Raw genomic sequence first — 18888 nt, forward strand, 5'->3', positions numbered from 1 at the left:
GAGAATATTGAAGTGCTATTTAAAAGGAGATGGATTTCTTGACACGTTTTCCAAAGCCCATTTTTCTTACAATGAATTGTCAAACATGACCCCATGCCTCAACACAAAGGTCCTGCAAAATAAGGATTAAATTAGTTAACCAGTGAAATACACACCTGTTCCCTACTGTGTCTTCCTTTAAGGTTTTTTCACTTGGTTGCTTCATACCACAGAAAAATCCTCTCACAATCCAAGAAAGCAAATCGATCAAAGAGTCAAAAAAAGTTATGTGATGGGGGCTACCCAGAGGTTATCGAGAGTCACAGTGGTTTCCTGGTGAACTCAAGAATCACCCACTTTGGTGTCACAGGCTAACAACTGACAGGAACTTCCCTGATCTTTGCCCTCCTAACCAGTGAATAAGTCTCTTGTTTCTTTGCATTAAAATCCTTCATACTTGAAGGAGAAGAAAAAGTGAGTCAATCAATAGGGTCCTCTCATCAGTGAATCATTGAATAAATGGATAGATGGATGGATGGATGGGTGGGTAGATGGAGAAAATTCTGAGGTCATGGAGGCTATAAAAAGACATGGAGTAGTGCAAATAACACAATCAATAAAATAAAAACGCAACCTACAAAAAGAAAGAAATTGTTTGCAAATAATGTATCTGATAAAGGATTGTATTTAAAGTAAATGAAGAATTCCTAAAACTCAATAATAAACAGCCCAATTAAAAACGGGAAAATTATCTGACTAGATCTTTTGCCAAAGAAGACATATAAATGACCAGTAGCACATAAAAAGATACTCAACATCCTTGGCCAGCAAGGAAACCAAAATCAATACCACTTCACATCCACAAGGAAGGCTGTAATCAATTAGACAGACAGTAAGTATTGGTGAGGATGTAAAAAAATTCAAACCATTATATATTGCTAATAAGAATGTAAAACAGTGCAGCTGCTTTGGAAAACAGTTTTGCTCTTCCTTAAAAGCTTAAACACAGTTACCACATGACCGAGCAATTATACTCATTAATACTGACCCAAGAGAAGTGATCACATACATCCACACAGAAACTTGTACATGAATGTTTACAGCAATAATATTTATAATAGCCAAAAACTGAAACAACCAAATGTCCATCAGTTGGTAAATGGATAAACTGTAGTACATACATGTAATGGAATATTATTTGGCAATAAAAGGAAATGAAGTATTAATACATGCTACAACACAGATGAACTTCAAAAACATTGTGCTAAGTCAACGCAGCTGGTCTTTATGACATAAGCACACATATTGTAGGATTCCATATATATGAAATATTCAGAATAGGTCAATCTATAGAGATATAAAGTAAGTTAGTGGTTACCTAGAGCTTGGGGCATCAGCTTTGGAGGGAATGGGGACTGACCAATAACAGGTAGAAGACTTGTTTTTAAGGCAGTAAAACTGTTCTAAGATTAATTATGGTGATGGTGCACAGCTCTATAAATATACTAAAAAGCACTGAACAGTACACTTTAAAAAGGTGATTATATGATATATCAATTATATCTCAATAGAATTATTTTTTACATAAGTCATTTACCAGAAATGAAGATATCCCAAATTTTAAAAAACACCATCAAATTTCATCCTGATGATCTAAATGGAATTTTTCAGAGAGAAGAATGAATCATACTTACATAGTTTTTAACTTTTTTGTTTTTTGTGTTTTTGTGGGGGACAGGGTCTCACTCTATTGCTATTTTTTAACAGATTTTCAATGAAAATCTGTCACCTTCATTCTTGATGCCAAAACCTAAAAAAGAAATAATATGGAAATATCTTATACTAACCGATTCATCAATGGATTCTTGCAGTAATGCATTCATCTTAGCTACCACCATTACTATTACTTAATATTTTAATCACCTCACATTCCTCTTAAAAATACAAATATTTAAAAGAAAAATTTATTTTCTTATTATAGCTAGAAAGCCAGTTTTACTTGCCACAAATAGAAGACATATGCTAAAATAAATAAGTACAATGAAAACAAATCAATATTTTTTAATCCTAGCAAGACAGCGTTGCTACTAGAAGACTCTGAGATCTGTTATCCATTTTTTTGTTTGTTTAAAGAAAAGACTATATTAGAGAGGCATTGAAATCTAGTGCAGCAGAAAGAATGACACTATCAGAGAATGCAAAACAACTGAAAAGAAAATAATACGTGCAAGTAAATGTTACTTAACACTGTATCTGTGGACAACCTGAAACCACCTGTTGACTGTCTACCTAACAGACTGATGAAGGTGTTACTGGTTGGAGAATCTTTTCTCTAAGTGGCAACTCCAGAACAAGAGGCCTTCCAACTTGTGACTCCAACAGACTCCTCTGTATCTAACTGGAGGAGAAATCATGAAGAAGACACACCCACTTCTCAAAAATACAACTTAGAATCCACACACATCGCGTCTGCTCATGTTCTATTGGTAAGAATTAATCATGTGGTCACCGCTGGATGCAAGGTGGGGCCAAAGGAATGTGGTCCCTGGCTGGACTGCCATTTCCTAAGAAAGCCCTAATCCAAGGAAGGAGAAGCAAGCATTGTACTAGGCAGCTCTCTTGGCCACAACCCAGGATAACCCAGGGATTCTGGAAAGATAAGTCATTATCTACACCTGAGATGACTCTTTTGAAAGGAGGTCATGGCATCATATGCATTCTGAAAAAGCGAATCTGAGAAAATAGTTGGATTACATGGGAGACTACTTAAAACTAAATGAAAAAAATAACCACTTAAACCAAGCATGTAATTATAGATTCTTAGAGTTGAAAGAGAATATCTATTACACAAAAATATTTCATCTAGAACAAATGTTCAAAGAGGTGGCATCTGTGTCACTTCCCCTCTGAGATGCAGTTAGATTGGCCTCCTCGGGTTTCATCACCATATTGGTCTGTCCTTCTCTCCCTCACCACCTGCAGGAAAACCAATTTGTGGTTCCACCGAAGCAGGGAAAAATCAAGAACCACGGGCTGCCTCACTTAGTGGTAAACCGTAAAAGGCCTCAGAAACCATTGCCACTAAATCAATGTAAAAGCATTTCTACACTGCCCATTACCCTCAGGAAATTGAACTTGGTGGAGAGCTCTTCCACTTAATGAAATTTACCCCTTTTACAGACAAAACTTGTTTTTGTAAATTAAGACACGTGGGACGCTTTCTAGAATGTGTTATGTACTTCCCTACCTTTTAAAACAGCAAACAGTGGACCAGCATGCAGTCTTCTCCTGATGATACAGAGCTTACCAACAACAGTCACATGATACAGGTCCTTTTTGGCCTCACGCTGAATGACTTGGACTGTAGATTTGGAATCCTTTGACTTCTCTGATTCTGCCCCACCTTAAGCTGCCTCATTGCTCCTCACTTCTGGGTCCTGCTTACTGTGGCTCCTTCTTGCCTTATAACTCACTCCCTATCTGCTGTGGGTTTGAAAACCAAATAACAAAACTACTGAGGGCATTTGATGCTTACTTTACACACAACCCTAAATAAAAGATGTGCTTCTCAGTCCATCTCAGAATCTTCAGCATATATTACATGACATTTTGGCTCTTCAGAGTTCCCTTGTACTCAGTTCCCAGCTTTCTTTGCTCCACATAGATGAAACTGTTGGACAACTGAGTCCCAGATGAATGACATGGTTAGTTATACTCTCATCATCTATTATTTAGGACTTGTATTTGCAGGTGACCCAAAACCAAATCAAACTAACTTAAGCTCATAAAGCTGAGAAATCCATCACTTCGGGCACAACCAGTTCTGGGTGCTCAAGCAATATTGCCAAAGTGTCATCTCAACATGGTGGGCTCTGCCATGTTGCCTTTTGTCTAGGCAAAGGTGGTCACTAGCATCGACAGACTTACGTTCTACCAGTTTAGCAATTCCAACAAAAACTGAGCACCTTGTCTTCTGTAGTCAAGGAAAAGTCTCGGCACTGATTTGTGTTAGACTGAATTGGATCACATGGTATGAACCAAGCACAGTGACCAAGTGCTGTTAAAGTTCATGGAAGGTGATTGTTTGCGACTAGCCTTCTGCACTAGGCCCCAGCAGACTGGACCAAACCAGAATGGAGTCACTTGTGTTAAGTGTTGCCTAAGAAAACCAAACTTTGAAATGGGCTGGACTTCAATTTTTTAAAAAAATTGGAGATTCTAGTCAATCTGAGTCGGTGTAATAAGAATGTTCCCTCTGCTTTAACCCTATAAGGGAAGTATCTTTGAAACAGCCTGTCCTCTTTTTGTTCCCTGTTTCTGCTTTTCTTCACCCCTTTTCTGCCCATGAAGCCAACCTCCTCTGCTCAGCTCATCGAAACACTAATTCTATTTTATAAGATGATGTGTTGCCCAGTTCTAGAATCACAAATAAAAACCAATCAAGATTTTTAAAGTAAATATGTTGTAATTTTGCCTTTTGACAATGGCCAGGCTTTGACCATGCACTCAACCTTGGAGTTCAAGCCAACCAAAACTACATAGATTGAGAAAAGGGAAAGTTAAGGTTAATTCCTGAAGATGAAACCAAAGCGCCATGAGCAGAGGAAGAGAGATGGATGCTGTGTAGGCAAAAAACAACAAACGTCAACTGAAGCTCATCTTAAACTACCTTTCTGGAAGTTTAAATACAAGGCAATTTTTGAATAATCATTTTGCTGTAGAGTCATTCCTGTTAGTAACACTTCTAAAATTCTTCGTATGCAGGAAGATAAACTTGGCACGAAAACCATCCAATCCACCTCTAACATTAGGCCTTTTTAAGTAGAACATATTTCTGTTTCCTGATGGCAACATGTTTCTATCATCACCCTCAAAATAATTTTCACACTTTTTCTCTGACTTGAAATAAAATTTTCAGTGTGAAATTTCTCTCCTGTCTTCAATGTCATTATGTTCGCAGTTTCTCAGTCTTTGTAAGTCTTTCTGGAACACCATTTTCTCCTCAAACAGGAAATATGAGAGCCAAAAATAATCTTTCCTTTTAGCCTAGTAGCTCTCCAGTGGCTGTTGCTGGAGGCTTTAAGAAAAGATGGTATTAGCAGCCAGGTCCTCTAAACTGGTACTACACAGAAGGCATCTTTTAATTTTTTTAAGTGTCAATCTCCTAGGCAGATGTCCTGCTGCCTGTGCGGAAACTGTAGGCTTGGTTCTGCCCCCAGCATCAAATAGGGGCTTCTCTGGTGTTGCAGAATGCAGGAGTGCAGCCCCCAGCTCTGCAGCCGACATGCTCACATGGTGAGAATTGGCCAGGCACTGGCACGCACACAGCATCCACCACCTTCCGAAATACTGCTGTGCAATAGGAGCAGGAAATGGATCTGTTCTCTAGTCAACGGCCACAAAGCCAAGAACTCCTGAAGTTCTTGCATCAGAATCACCAGTCTCTAACTCAGCTGGGCATTCTGCCTTGACCATACCTGGCAAGGAATCGCAGCATCTTTTGGAAATTCATCTCACTGTGGTTCACAGTAAGGAGACTGGGGTTTGAAACTTGATCCTGCCACTTACCAGGAGAGGGTGTCATTCCCACCCTGCTCCATGGGATCCTGCACTCCCTTTGTTGACCAGGACTCTGCTTTCTTTTATGGCCCTTCCCCTCCCCGACCCTGCATGTGGTCCGGGCAGGGCTCTCCCCAAGCCTAAGCCAATCAGCACACCTGCATCGCACCGACCACAGGGACTGTTTCTGGGATAGACCCTGGTCTAAAGCAGTCAGGTCTGAGCAAGTCAAAATATTTTGCAAGAGCTACTCAAAAAAGCGTGCTATTTCCTGCTGGATTTGAAGCTGTAGCTGATGCTGGAGACCAATTTGTCACAGTTTGGCTGGGACTTTGCTGGTTTTAAAACTGAAACTCCGATGTCTGGGGAGCCCCTTAACTCCTGGGCAAACTAGAGCAGTTCATCATCCTCAAGTGATGTAAGGGCTGGAGTTGCTGCAGCCACATTGTTACCACTGGAAATCTGACAATGAAACCAGCACAAAGGAAACAGAGCTGAGAGGTGGAGAGAAGAAGCCAGTTCCTGGTCACATCTTTAAACTCCTTGTTCTCTTTTTTGCTTAACCCAGATTAAGCTGGATTTCCTGACTCTTGTAACAGAATGTCTGATCACCAGCATATCAGCTGTGTGATATTGCACACGTCTCTTAACCTCTCTGAGCCTCAGCTACCACATCTGTAAAACTGGAATAATACTTCCTGAAGATTCAATGAGAACGGTGTCAAGTCCCTACGTCAAGGCCCAGCATGAAGTAACTGCCCAGTAAGTTCTGTTTCCTTCTGCTTCATAAGCTAGAGCACTGATAATCTAGACAGTGAGGGCTGGAAAGGCAATAGAGATGCACTTGTTCTGATAACTTATCATATAGATAAGGGAAACTGAGACAAGGTTGAAAAGTGACTTAACCGAAACCTCAGCAAATGACAAGGTCAGAACTAGAAACAGGCCCCCTGAGTTTAGACTAGGGCTCTTTCTACCACATCATGAACCCAAATCTAGTTTTCTCTTCTGGGAATACCAGTCTGCTGATGCACAGAGGATGAGTCTTTCACAACCCAAGGAGATGCCACTCCAATGTGGTGATAGTGGCACATCTGGGGCAGAGCCAGCAGCTGGCCCAGAGCAACGGGAGCTCAGCTGCCCCATCTGTGTCACTGGCATCTGTCCAGTGTCCTCGTGGTATTCTACCAACAGGCCTCTTCTCCGGTCCCAGGATCACCTACCTCAACCAAAAGCGAATGTCTCTGAAGTGCGGAGTTGAACGCAGGCCTGAGAGATTCATTCTCCTGTAAACCACTTAATGATGAAATGTATCTGTTATGAACTGCTTGTGTTCCTCCAAAATTCATACATGGAAACCCTAGCCCCCAGTGGGATAATATTAGAAAATGAGACCTTCGAGAGGTAATTAGGTCAAGACGGTGAGGCCCTCATGATGAGATTAGTGCACTTATAGGAAGAGACAGAATTCTCTCCCCCCCCCACCACTCCATCCTTTCTTCCTCTTCTACCCTCCACCCAATGTGATATTACAATGAGAAGACAGCTATCTTCAAGACAGGAAAGGGCCCTCAACAGAACGCAACCACACTGGCATCCTGATGTTAGACTTCCAGCCTCCAGAATTGTGAGAAATGCATTACTCTTATTTAAGCTCTCCAGTCTGTGGTAATTGTTATAGCATCCAGGGCTGACTAAGAAGGTATCAATAACCAATCTGTCATTGCAAGATTCAGAAGCTAACTTTAGACTTTGCTTTCTTCTCAGGCAAATAAAATTCATTGGCAAAATGAAGCTCCCAGCTGTATTTGTAAATGCCTTTCCCAAAGCAAATGAGACTAGAGGGAGGAAAATGAAAGAAAAAAGAGGAGAGAATGTGAAAACCCCGTACTAAGCTGGATTCGGAGTGGGAGTGGGGAAGTCACCTGAGGCAGCTGCTCCAGTGCTTAGCTGGTCTGCTATCTCCTTCTTAGGAGGCATAGCCAGGAGTTTCCCAGGGTATGGGGAGGAAGAGCCACCTCTCTGCTCTACTGGTGATTTATTTGCTATGTCCACAGCCTCCTCTATTACAAACTGGACTGGTTTTACTCTAAGCTGACTTGAGATCATAAAAGGAATATTCTCCTTGACTGCTACATGTTTGGGAGGGAGACTGGGACAGAGTAGCCAAATAATTCCCCCAGGACTACTGGGCTTGAGGCCAGTGGCTTCAAAAACTCTTAGAGGAATGTACAGTACTGAACTGAAAAAACTTTCCTCTCTGTAGACTAGTGATATGATCACTGCATGTCCAGAGTCAGAAGGGGGTGCTTATGGCTGGTGATGCACCACAATGTGCCTATAAGGCTCTTGAGGGCATTTCACAAGACAATGTAACTGGAACATTACACATGTAGATAAATGGGAGTTTCATGTGTTTAAGCATTTATTTCACCACATTTCTCAACCCCACAAGATCTGAACCAATTGACAGGTAGACAAAAGAATAAGATCATGGTCCAAGCATTGGCTTTATCATTGCTAAAGCAGGATTTGATGCCATGGCTTAAGCCCAAAAGCAAAAGAAAGTCCTTCTCCTCATCCTCCACTTAACTAAGCCTGCTGACCCAGGCAAGGGCAGGACAGCTGGAGCCCTGGCTGTCCCTGCTCTTGCCCTGTAAGGCACAGATCTGCCTTAGTGAACTTTCTGTAAAGAGAAGGAATAAGAGGAGGCAAGCGTGCAGGTGGCTCTGAAGGAAAGAATCCAAGGGTCTGAGCATGATGGATGGCATGATCGCCTGTTCCCATCCCACCAGCCAGATAAATTATGCTTTATCCCAGGGAAGGAAGAAGAGAGTCACAGAGAAAAAGTGCACAAGGAGTTTGCCCACTGCTTTGTCGAGATCTTCAATGACATTGTTCTTGGAGTTCAGAAAGCCAACCCACGTTCCAGGTAAAAGTGCCTCCTCATCAGTACCCTAGTTTCTTCTGAAGATAAGCTCCCTAAAAAGAGCTCTCTCATGAAACCCCCTTACTCCAAAGTCCAAATGAAAGCAAAGGGTTTTACAGCAAACCTCTCATACCATTGTGTATGTCTGTGCCACATTCTTTAATTTTTGTGAGTTCAAAATAAAAGGAATATTCTCCTTTTATTCAATATTTTGAACAAAAAAAACTTCATTTGAAAAACTTAAAGATTAGCAGCCTTCTTTAAACTACCCGATGGCCCGCCCAACCCAGGCACCAACAATCATAGGAGGGGCCAATGAACTCAGTCATTGAGACCCCTTTTGGGCCAAGTTCAGGGACAGACTCTGTGAAACTATGGTGATTAATTAAGCCTCAGAGACCCTCACCCACTCACACGGGGAGGATCTAGCAACGGATTCACATGGTGGTAGATTGTTGTAAAATTTGGAGAGTAAGCTAATTTAACCCCAATTTGTTAATATCATTGATTATTTCCTCTCCACTCCAGTGTTTCTTCTATTACACTCCCCTTCACATTGGGTAGCATTGGCGTAGCCAAAGGAATTTTGGGATTTGGCTAAGGAAAAATGATTTAGTAATACATTGGTTTGGGTTTAGCAATAACATACGCATGTAGCTTGCAGTCACTTTTATACGTAGTTGTTATTGTCAACTGTTGTAAAGTAGAAATAACTTTCTGAAGCATTTTTTAAGTTTATTTCTCATTGGAATTTTTGTTGAGATCATGGGAGTTGTAAGAAATAGTACAGAGATTCCTTGTACACTTTGACCAGCTTCCCTAGTGATAACCTGTTGCAAAACAATTGCCTAATGTCATACAACCGGATATTAATTTTGACCAAATTCGTTTACATTGAGATTTTCCAGTTTTATGGGTGTGTGTGTGTGTGTGTGTATGTGTTGAGTGCCATCAATTTTTATCACCCATGTAGAGAGATGTACCTATTACCACAGTCAACTTGCTGCACAATCTGACACCATGCCGCCTTCCAGAACAACACCAGATTCCCTCCTCCCCCTTCACCTCTCCTTAACCCCAGGCAACCATTCATATGTTCTTCATCTCTAAAATGTTGTCACTTCAAAAATGTCATATAAATGAAAGCATACAGTATGGAATCTTTGGGTATTGGCTTTTTTTTCAGCATAATTCCCATGACATTCACTCAAGTTGTGTGGATCAATGGTTTACTCTTTTTCATTGCTGAGTAGAGTTCCATGGTGTGGATGTAACACAGTTTATTTAGTCACAGACCTACTGAAAGACATCTGAGCTCATTCCAGCTGCTACAGACATTCATCTACTGGTTTTCGTGTGAATGTAAGTTTTTATTTCTCTGGGATAAATATAAAAGGATGCAATTGTTGGGTTCTATGGTTGTCACATGTTCAGGTTTTTTTTAGAAAAGAAAAATACAATCTGCCTACCTGTTTTCCAGAGTGAGTGTACCGTTGGACATTCCCACCAGCAATGTGTGAGTGCTCCAATTCCTCTGCATCCTCACCATCATTTTTGGTGTTGTCACTATCCTTTATTTCAGCCATTCTCATAGATATATAGTGATATGTCATTGTGATCTTAATTTGTATTTCCCTATTAGCCAATGATGTTGAATATCTTTCTAAGTGCTTATTTTCCATCTGTATATCTTCTTCAGTGAGATGTCTATGTATGTCTCTTATTTATTATTTTAATTTATTCATTAAATTAAAATTTTATTTATTTAATTAATTAAATTAATTTATTTAATTAAATAAATTAATTTATTTAATTAAATAAATTAAATAATATCTAATTTATTAAATTAAATTTTTTTTACTTTTGAGTTTTGAGAGTTATTTCCATGTTCTTGATGCTAATCCCTTATCAGATGAGTGGTTTGCAAGTATATTCTCTGCCTATAATATGTCTTTTCATCCTCTTCACATGGAATTTACAGGGCAAAAGTTTTAATTAAGAATGTATCAGTTTTTCTCGTTGTAGAACATGCTTTTAGTGTCAAAACCAGGGCAGCTGTACCCTTTGACATTGACAGGGCTAATCTGAATACTCACCAACAAGTATGATATGAACATACAAGGCAAGAGGTCGTGGGGCAACATGAACATGTCCCAAGCTACCAGAACTGGAGGTAAGTGCACATCAAGAATAAGGAGTTTTAAAATACATTGTCTCAGAAGCTAGTCTTTAGAAAATTCTTGTAACGATCAGCTGTGCAAAATTGTTAATACAAGATGCAGTTTTCATAAGGTATAGCAAAATTAATAAATACTATTTAAAATAAAAATAAAATTTGATGAACCATAAAAGAAGAAAGACTGAATTCTTGTGCTATTATTTTTATGCATCATATTATAAAAGTATTGCCACGTAAAGAGATCAAAGAAAATGTAACTAAAAAAGTATGTACAAAGAAAAGTTTTAGGGCCTTATAAAGAGTAATTAAGTAATAAAAGAGATTGTTATGTGTCTTAGCATTGGTGCGGTTTGTGTTATTGTCAGGTGTTTAACATTTATAATTTGTTATGATTTCCTATTCCACATCTGTGTTCAAGCTTGTAGCAACTGCTATGCTCTTCTTAATAAAGTTCTGTCCCAAAATTAAACAAACTTCAGGCACCACCCTGCCCAGGTGTTAATTTTTTAGTTGCAAGATCATGAGGTTTCCTGTGGTGTATCCCAAGGGAGGGGCCTCAAGGGGTATCCAGCAGGCTCGGAAGAGCAGCTGTAGCTATTTGCCACCAAGTGTGGAAGTTTTTCAATATTGCAACTGGTATGCCTCTGCTGATGAGATTTTGCTAAATATAAGCCCTGCCCCTTGTGTTTATGTAAATGCTTTGTTGAGGTAGCAGAATCCAGGCAAGAAACTGGAAGCATTCAATGACAGGCAATTCTTGAGAAAAATAATAACCTTGCCCCTGAAGTGTTCAACAGAACCTTGTAGGAAAAAGACAAATACTGTACTTGAACATCAGTGGCCTAGAATAGATAACAACAGAAACATCATAAATCACTAATAGACATTAAACCAAAAAATTTCAGCCACTATTTCATTTTCCCCAAGACTCCTCTGTCAGGCAGGCTACAAACTAGAGATGAATTCCTGATCGTCTGGGCTCTCTGAGGGCTGTGGGTGTCCCACCACTCTAAGCCACTGGATAGGCTGCAGAAAGGATCAAAGGTGAAACAAATTGATTCAACTACAAATGCCAATTGCCATCAGGCTTTGGGGTAGAGACTTTCTCCATTTAGTTCACTTAAGCCGCTGTCTATACAAGTTCCTCAGGACAGCCACGGCTTTCACCTTTCCAAAAAGTGAGAGCTACAAATGACCAATGAGGTAGGCACTGTGACTCATGCCTGTTATCCCAGCACTTTGGGAAGCCAAGGTGGGTGGATCACTTGAGGTCAGGAGTTGGAGACCAATCTGGCCAACACGGTGAAACCCTGTCTCTACTACAGATACAAAAATTAGCCAGGCATGATGGCACGTGCCTGTAGTCCCAGCTACCTTGGAGGCTGAGGCAGAAGAATCGCTTGAACCTGGGAGACAGAGGTTGCAGTGAGCCAAGATTGTGCCATTGCACTCCAGCCTGGGCAACAGAGCAAGATCTTGTCTCAAAAAAATAAATAAGTAAAATAAAAATGGCTCATGGAATTCAAGACTTGCATAGAGCAATTTGACAACCACCAACTGAAAGGAAATTACATTTAGCTAAAAGGCAAACATTACCAATTAATGACGCTGAGAAAACCGGGTAACGCAGTTTAACTTCTTGCCTCAGTGTCCCCATCACCTAACCGTGATGCTCTTTGAATTACTCTACGGCCATCCTCTCCATCTTCTTTGAAGTTCTTTAGATGCAAAGCCAAGATGGAATGCCAGCTCTGCCAAGGCACTTGTGTGACGTTGGGCAAGCCCTCTCCGCATGTGCAGCCAGGCTTGGTGATTAGTGACCTCTCCCTTTAAATGTGGGTCTATTATGGCTTGAAGGAGAATATGTCCACAATGCCCAAGCAGAAACCGTCAAGTCTAGCAAATTCCCAATAAAAGTAACCACTGCTATTATAAACCACATTTTGTTCATTTTTAACCACCAATAAAAAGGAAATGATACTCAACATTGAGATCCCGACATTTATGGTCTGTGAAGTAACAGTTCTTTCTACCAGATATTTACTGTCATAGACAAGACTATTATTGGAACTAGTAGGAATGCTCAAATGTTCATTTCCCATTTGCTATTTATTGTCAAAATTTTCTCTGCACTAGAGAAAAGAAAGCCTCACTGCATTGTAGGCTTTGTACCTATATAGGAACAATTTCAGAGAATAATTAAGTTAATTCAAAGGGAAATAAATTAGGTTATAGAGCTCTCAAAAATGCAAAGATATATTCACAAATTCATAAATGCTTTGTTAAAACACATGAGCTTGATAAGGTTATGGTGCCCTTTACAGTATTTATGAAAAAAAAAAGTCTTAGCAAGCAAATTGGCAATACAAACAAGATTTGAAGGGAAAAGTTTTCACTTCAAATATCTTCTAAGATTTTTAAAGCAATAGCACAATCTAGATAGTGCTAATCATGCTACGTTATTCATCTTTTTATGAAAGCAGGCCCAGAAAATATTATGTTTGTAACTTTTTAGCTAGTTTAGTATCAGAACATGAGTGGTAAAGCCTGCAGTGGGGAAGTGGCTGTGGAAAAGGGGAACAGAGCTTTGTAATCTGAAACACAGATACAAAGCTAGATTCACAACCCACTAGCATTTCATGTTCTTGGAACCTCTGTTTCTCATTTGTAAATTTGTGTTTATTTCAAATTTCTTTAACTTCTTGCTTCAGTGTGCGCATCACTTAACCATGATACTCTGAATTGCTCTGAGGTCAGACTCTACCTTCTTTGAAGCTCTGCAGATGCAAAGTCAAGACAGAATCCCAGTTCTGCCAGACACTTGTCATATGACCTAGGGGAAGCCCCTGCCTACGTGTGTAGACACATATATGACCCACTCCCAGGCTGGTCTCAAACTCCTGGCCTCAAGCAGTCTTCTAGCTTTGGACTCTCAAAATGCCTGGATTACTGTTGTGAGCCACTGTGCCCAGCCTCATTTGTAAAACTGAGGTAACACTTCATATCAGAGTTGTTATAAGAAATTAAGGTATGTCAAATGCCCCAACATCTCCTTATTTACATCATAATTATTTTAAACACATTTCTCAACCATATTTTATTCAACCAGATTTTTTCATACTAATGAAAATTCTTATTTTATATAGTTAGCATAGGGAATATCTTGATGACCTAGACAATGTTTTCCTGTAACCTTGGGAAAGCATAAATTTATTTGAAAGATTGTTCTATTGAGATATTTTGGGCCACAGTTAGCTACTTTAATTTCTCTCTTGAAAAAAAAAAATGTTTCCAATTTGGTCTTAAAAATAGCTCCCCTGATAACTGTAAACGCTGTAGCCCAACCTATATTTTTTATGGAAACAAAATTTCTGCCAATATCTCTGACAGTCTTGCCTACAAAACGTCTGAAAAATTCAGGCCAATTTGCTGTACAATATTTCTTTTTTTCCATTCCATTATACACATCCAGTAGGTTTGAGGGAAGGTAATCAAATATTAAAAAAAAAAAATCACAAAAATTTACATTTAAAAACATCTTGTTAGGCAGTTTCAAGGAATTTGCATATCCTGAACCCTTTGAACCTGTACCGATGATATACCGAAAACATCTAAGGCATCCCTGCAGCTGCCAGTATCAAATCCTCACACAATGATAAGACAATGGAATTTTAAAATAAACCAAATGGTTTCTCTGGCCAAGCCTTGTTTCTGAGTCATGTGAAAATGTGTTTAATGCTATCGACCAAGGTGGTTTTGGTTTTTCTTCACAGTCTCAAAGGACTGGATGGGAACTGGGTTTTGACAATTTGCCCAGCAGGCAAACTGGCACTCGGCAGCCTTGTTAGCATAATTCTGATCTGTGTGTCCCCACGAGGCCGTCCTTCCAGTCAAGGGTGGAGCCAAAGAAGTCAGCAGAAGCAAGTCAAAGCCAGATGGAAAATCACAGACTCCACGACACAAATGTCCATTTTCTCAGGAATCCAAAAGGTGCTGGGGCACTAATCTGCTGGTGTTCACACCTCTCCTGTCATGAGCAACAGCTTCTGTTCTAGGAGGTGGGAACAGGGGGTCACCTTGGATCAGTCCCTCTTTGTTCCAGGAAGTTCACCCGAAATGGTCCTTTATAAATAAATTCTGAATCAAGTGCCTTTCAGCTGTTGTGGTGGAAAAGTTCAAGAGTGTTACTGGGCTTTGCAGTGACCTTGGACTCAAATCTTATTGGCAATAAAAATGGCTGTGTTTCTCCCAATTAACCAATTTGAAGCTATAAGTTTATTTGGGGTCTCAGGAACATTCTATGAGGTAAGCAAGTGGTCCCAGATGCCTCCCTTTTAGGCTTAAAGTTTTAGATTCAGTCTATTTAGATTGTGGCCAATAGCAAGAAAAGAAAACAACTAAATTAAAAAAAAAGCTGCCCCAAAGTAGGAAGGTGAAGTCTAGATGGGTGGCCTGGGCTCCACACGAGAGCCCAGTACTGGGAATGTCTCATGACTGATGACATTGTGGGACCCTTCCTAAACTCATCACCATGGCAACCTGATCATGTCCTCAAGGCAGGGTCAGCTTAAAACGTTCAGGCCCTTAATCTTGAGAAGAGTACGTTTCCCATCCAGTGACCATCCCTGCCCAAAATGTCATTCAAAATAATATTTATACTAAACCGTAAAATAAGGGTAAGAAAGTTCAAGAGTAAGAATTAGCTTTTTCCACGATGAGTATTTGGATGCTTCTTTTGCAATATTACATCTTTCAGATCAACATTTTACCATAATTTCAGTGCCCCATTTGAGTCCAGGTTTGGAATTATCCTTCTCTTCTTTGAGGGAACGGCCCAGTATTTGTGATATCAAAGGTCTGCAGGCTTGGGACCCTGGACTTATTTTTGCCTGAAGGAACTGGAGCTGAAGGGGCACTCAGCGAGCAGGAACCCTCCCACTCACCATGTGTTTAGTAACTAGAGTGCTTCCTGGCTACCTCAGGCTTGTTCTGGGTCACCGCATATCCTGTTTTCAGCAACACCATGGAGGCAGAGAAGGCAGTTAGCAGGCTGTGGCAACCTTCCAGGCAAGAGAAAATGTAGGCTAAAACTAGAGCAGTAGGAATGAAAAGAAGACATTGGACAGAGAAATATTATGAACGAAAAATCAAGAGAAGTTTATGGTGGAATCGGGGTTGCAAGTGGTGTGAGAGGAAGTAAGAGTGGGGAGAAGAGGGTTTCTCACTTGGGTTCAGGGATCATGGCAGTGTTACCAACCAAGATAAAAGTTATAAGAGGAGGAGGCATAGACAGTGAAGGGAAATGGCAGGTTGAACTTGCTGGCTGTCTCTCCATACAGAGCTGGCTACCCAGGTGGCGAGGAGCCCAGGTGGGGGTCTAGAGCTTGTGAGAAAGAGGACAGGGAGTCACCAGGTAGTTGAAGTCCAGAAGTCTACAAGAACACCTTTTGCATAAAAGCCATGCAATGTAGTGAGAATAATAACTGAAAAGTGACCCTAAGGAATAAAGAGGAGAAGAGATCAGAGTGCAGTTGGAGAGCTGTGCTCTGTACTCGGGAGCTAACCTGAGACAACAAGGAGAATTCTTCCTCCAAGAAGGAAAGGGAAGCAGAAATACTTGCCAAGATAGATACATTTGAAGTGAAGTTCAAATTCGTGTAATGTAGCCTTGACCTTCTCAGAAGTTAAGAAATGAGGTTGTTCCTGAGGATGATAGAGTTAGAGATAAATGAGAGGCTCAAAAACGACAAAAAATTAAGTCGGGGTTCAAGGCAGAAAGAGGGAGCAAAGAAACTAGGGTGTTGAGAAGATAAGCCCCTCCACTTGCAAAGAGTCTCCAGAAAAAAAAGAAAGGCAAAATAATGAAAACAATGGAGTGGAAAAATAAATTGTATATCCTTGGGCTTGCCTTTCAATATCTTGAGTAAAGAACAACAACAAAAAAATTCAGATAACTACAGGTAATCTAAAGTGTTAACATTGTTCTAAAGAATGGGTCTCTGCCAGATTTTAGCCTTTCAAAAATCACAAATATATAGTGATCTAGGCATTTCACCTGGGAGAAAAAAAAGGCCCTCAAATTAAACATGGATAAGAAAATCATTAGATATTGAAAAGTTCAGCTTAAATAGGATCAACTTTCATAAACCATATGAGAAAACCGATCTCATATGTACCCCTCCTAAATATTGTGATGGTTAACATTATATTACGTATGTTAATTGTATGTATTTTTATGCACTTTAGTTTATGCATTTTTATTTTTAAAGCATTTTATTTAATGAATTTCATGTATCAACATGACTGTCCTGCAGGGTAACCAGGTCTCTGCAAGGGTGTTTCTGGATGAGATTAACCTTTGACCTTTGACTTGGTAGACTAAGTAAAGCATTTACCCTCTCTAATGTGAATGGGTCTCATTCAATCAGTTGAAGGCCTGAAAAACAAGAAGATGGAACTCCTTCTGCCTAACTGCCTTCCAGTTGAGACATTACGATGCTCTTGCCTTCAAACTCAAACTGAAACATCTACTCTTCCTGGGTCTTGATCTTCTCAGCCTTCAAACTGGAACTGTACCATTGGCTCTCCTGGTTAGGCCTTCAGACTTGGACTGGAACTAGCTACACCATTGGACTTCCACTGTTCCACCTTGCCAGCCGTACATCTTGGGATTTGTCAGCCTCCATAGGCACGCAGACCAGTGCCTTACTATAAATATTTTTCTATGCATGTACACATCCTATTGGTTCCATTTCTCTGGAGGACCCTGAGTCATACAACTATAATTAACCACTATTTTAGTATTTCTAAAGAATAATTTGGTCATTGAGAGGCAATGATGCCTTTAAGTTCACTGTACATTTTTTTCTTCCAAAAAAATTCAGTCATAAAAGACAGAGTTGAAAAAAATTAATCATGAACCTAAAGTTTATTTTGTACTTCATGTTTCTTCAAACTTCACCTCTAGCTCTGGCTGTTCCTACAGATCCCCATACAGCACTAATACCCAGTCTAATGTGTGCGGCTCTTATCAGCCTTCTTACCTGTAATGAGATGGCAAGAGTCCCAAGAACACGCAGTTCAGCAAAATGGATTGGATCTGCCAGAAGGATGTGTGAGGTCAGGAAGTAAGTTTCATCACTCTGACTTAACAGAACAAATCATTTTGTCAATTAATGACATCTCTCCTTTCTAAGCCAGACACATTTTAAGATACTGGCACTTCTCTCCTCAAGGCAATATTCTTCATTTTTATGACACAAAATTATTTCAAATACACTTCTTTCTTATTTCAAACTTAGGATACCTGGCTAGGGATTTCATTTCTCTGGGCCTCTTTCTCCATTGACAAAATATGAAGACATTAGGGCAGGTGATCTGAGCAGTCTCCTCTTGTGCTAATGTCCTTGTATTGAAAGTTAATGTCCAAAGGGCATCTCTTTCAGAGCAGTTTCATTATCCATATAAGATCTACATTCCTTTTCTGTGTAACCAAGATGTCAGGTGATCTTTTCATGGATCCTGAGATCTATATATAACTGGATAAAATCCCAATCTCACTGTCTATGCAAGTCCAAAGCCATCTTCCGTGACATCTGCAAATTCCTGGGGGAGTTTTTGGCCTGAGAACCTTCTGGCACCAACCTTGGTTGGATGGACCATCTTGACATTTATGCCTGCTCCCTATGGACCTTGAAGTGAAACTTAATCCTTTCCTCCATTTCCCTAATTTCTAAAGGAAATAAAGGTAAGGGGACTGACTTTATCATAGATTTGAAAGGGGTGCAGAAATATAAACAACCCATTTGAAAAGTTGGCATCCCCATTCTCAACCTATTTAAATACTAGGCTTTTCCAGCGTTCCCCTGGCCAATTCACCCCTGTAGTTCCCACCCGCACTCTGAGAATAGAATAATTCTTATTTTCTCGTTCTGAGCATTTACACTATCTTTTACTACCTTGACTGTTGTTTATTGACCTCAAGCTCTTTCTCTCTTGCTATCCCAAAGGTCTTAATAGAGGGTTGTTATAAACCAACATCATTCTCTCCCTAAGAAGATTTCAGGTACCAAATACAAAGAGGATATATTTTTCACACCCAGTCTTCCAACACACACAACCGTAATGGCAACCATGCTGCTACATTAAGAATATCATATTTCCACATCTCCCATACACGTTCCAGGAAGCTCTCACAGTCTGGCTCATAAAATGACCCTGGCCAGATGCTTAGCATCCAAGA

Source organism: Aotus nancymaae, unplaced genomic scaffold, assembly GCF_030222135.1.
Source record: "Aotus nancymaae isolate 86718 unplaced genomic scaffold, 86718_ANA_hifiasm-v0.15.2.pri h1tg000008l, whole genome shotgun sequence".
NCBI classification, from domain to species: Eukaryota; Metazoa; Chordata; class Mammalia; order Primates; family Aotidae; genus Aotus; species Aotus nancymaae.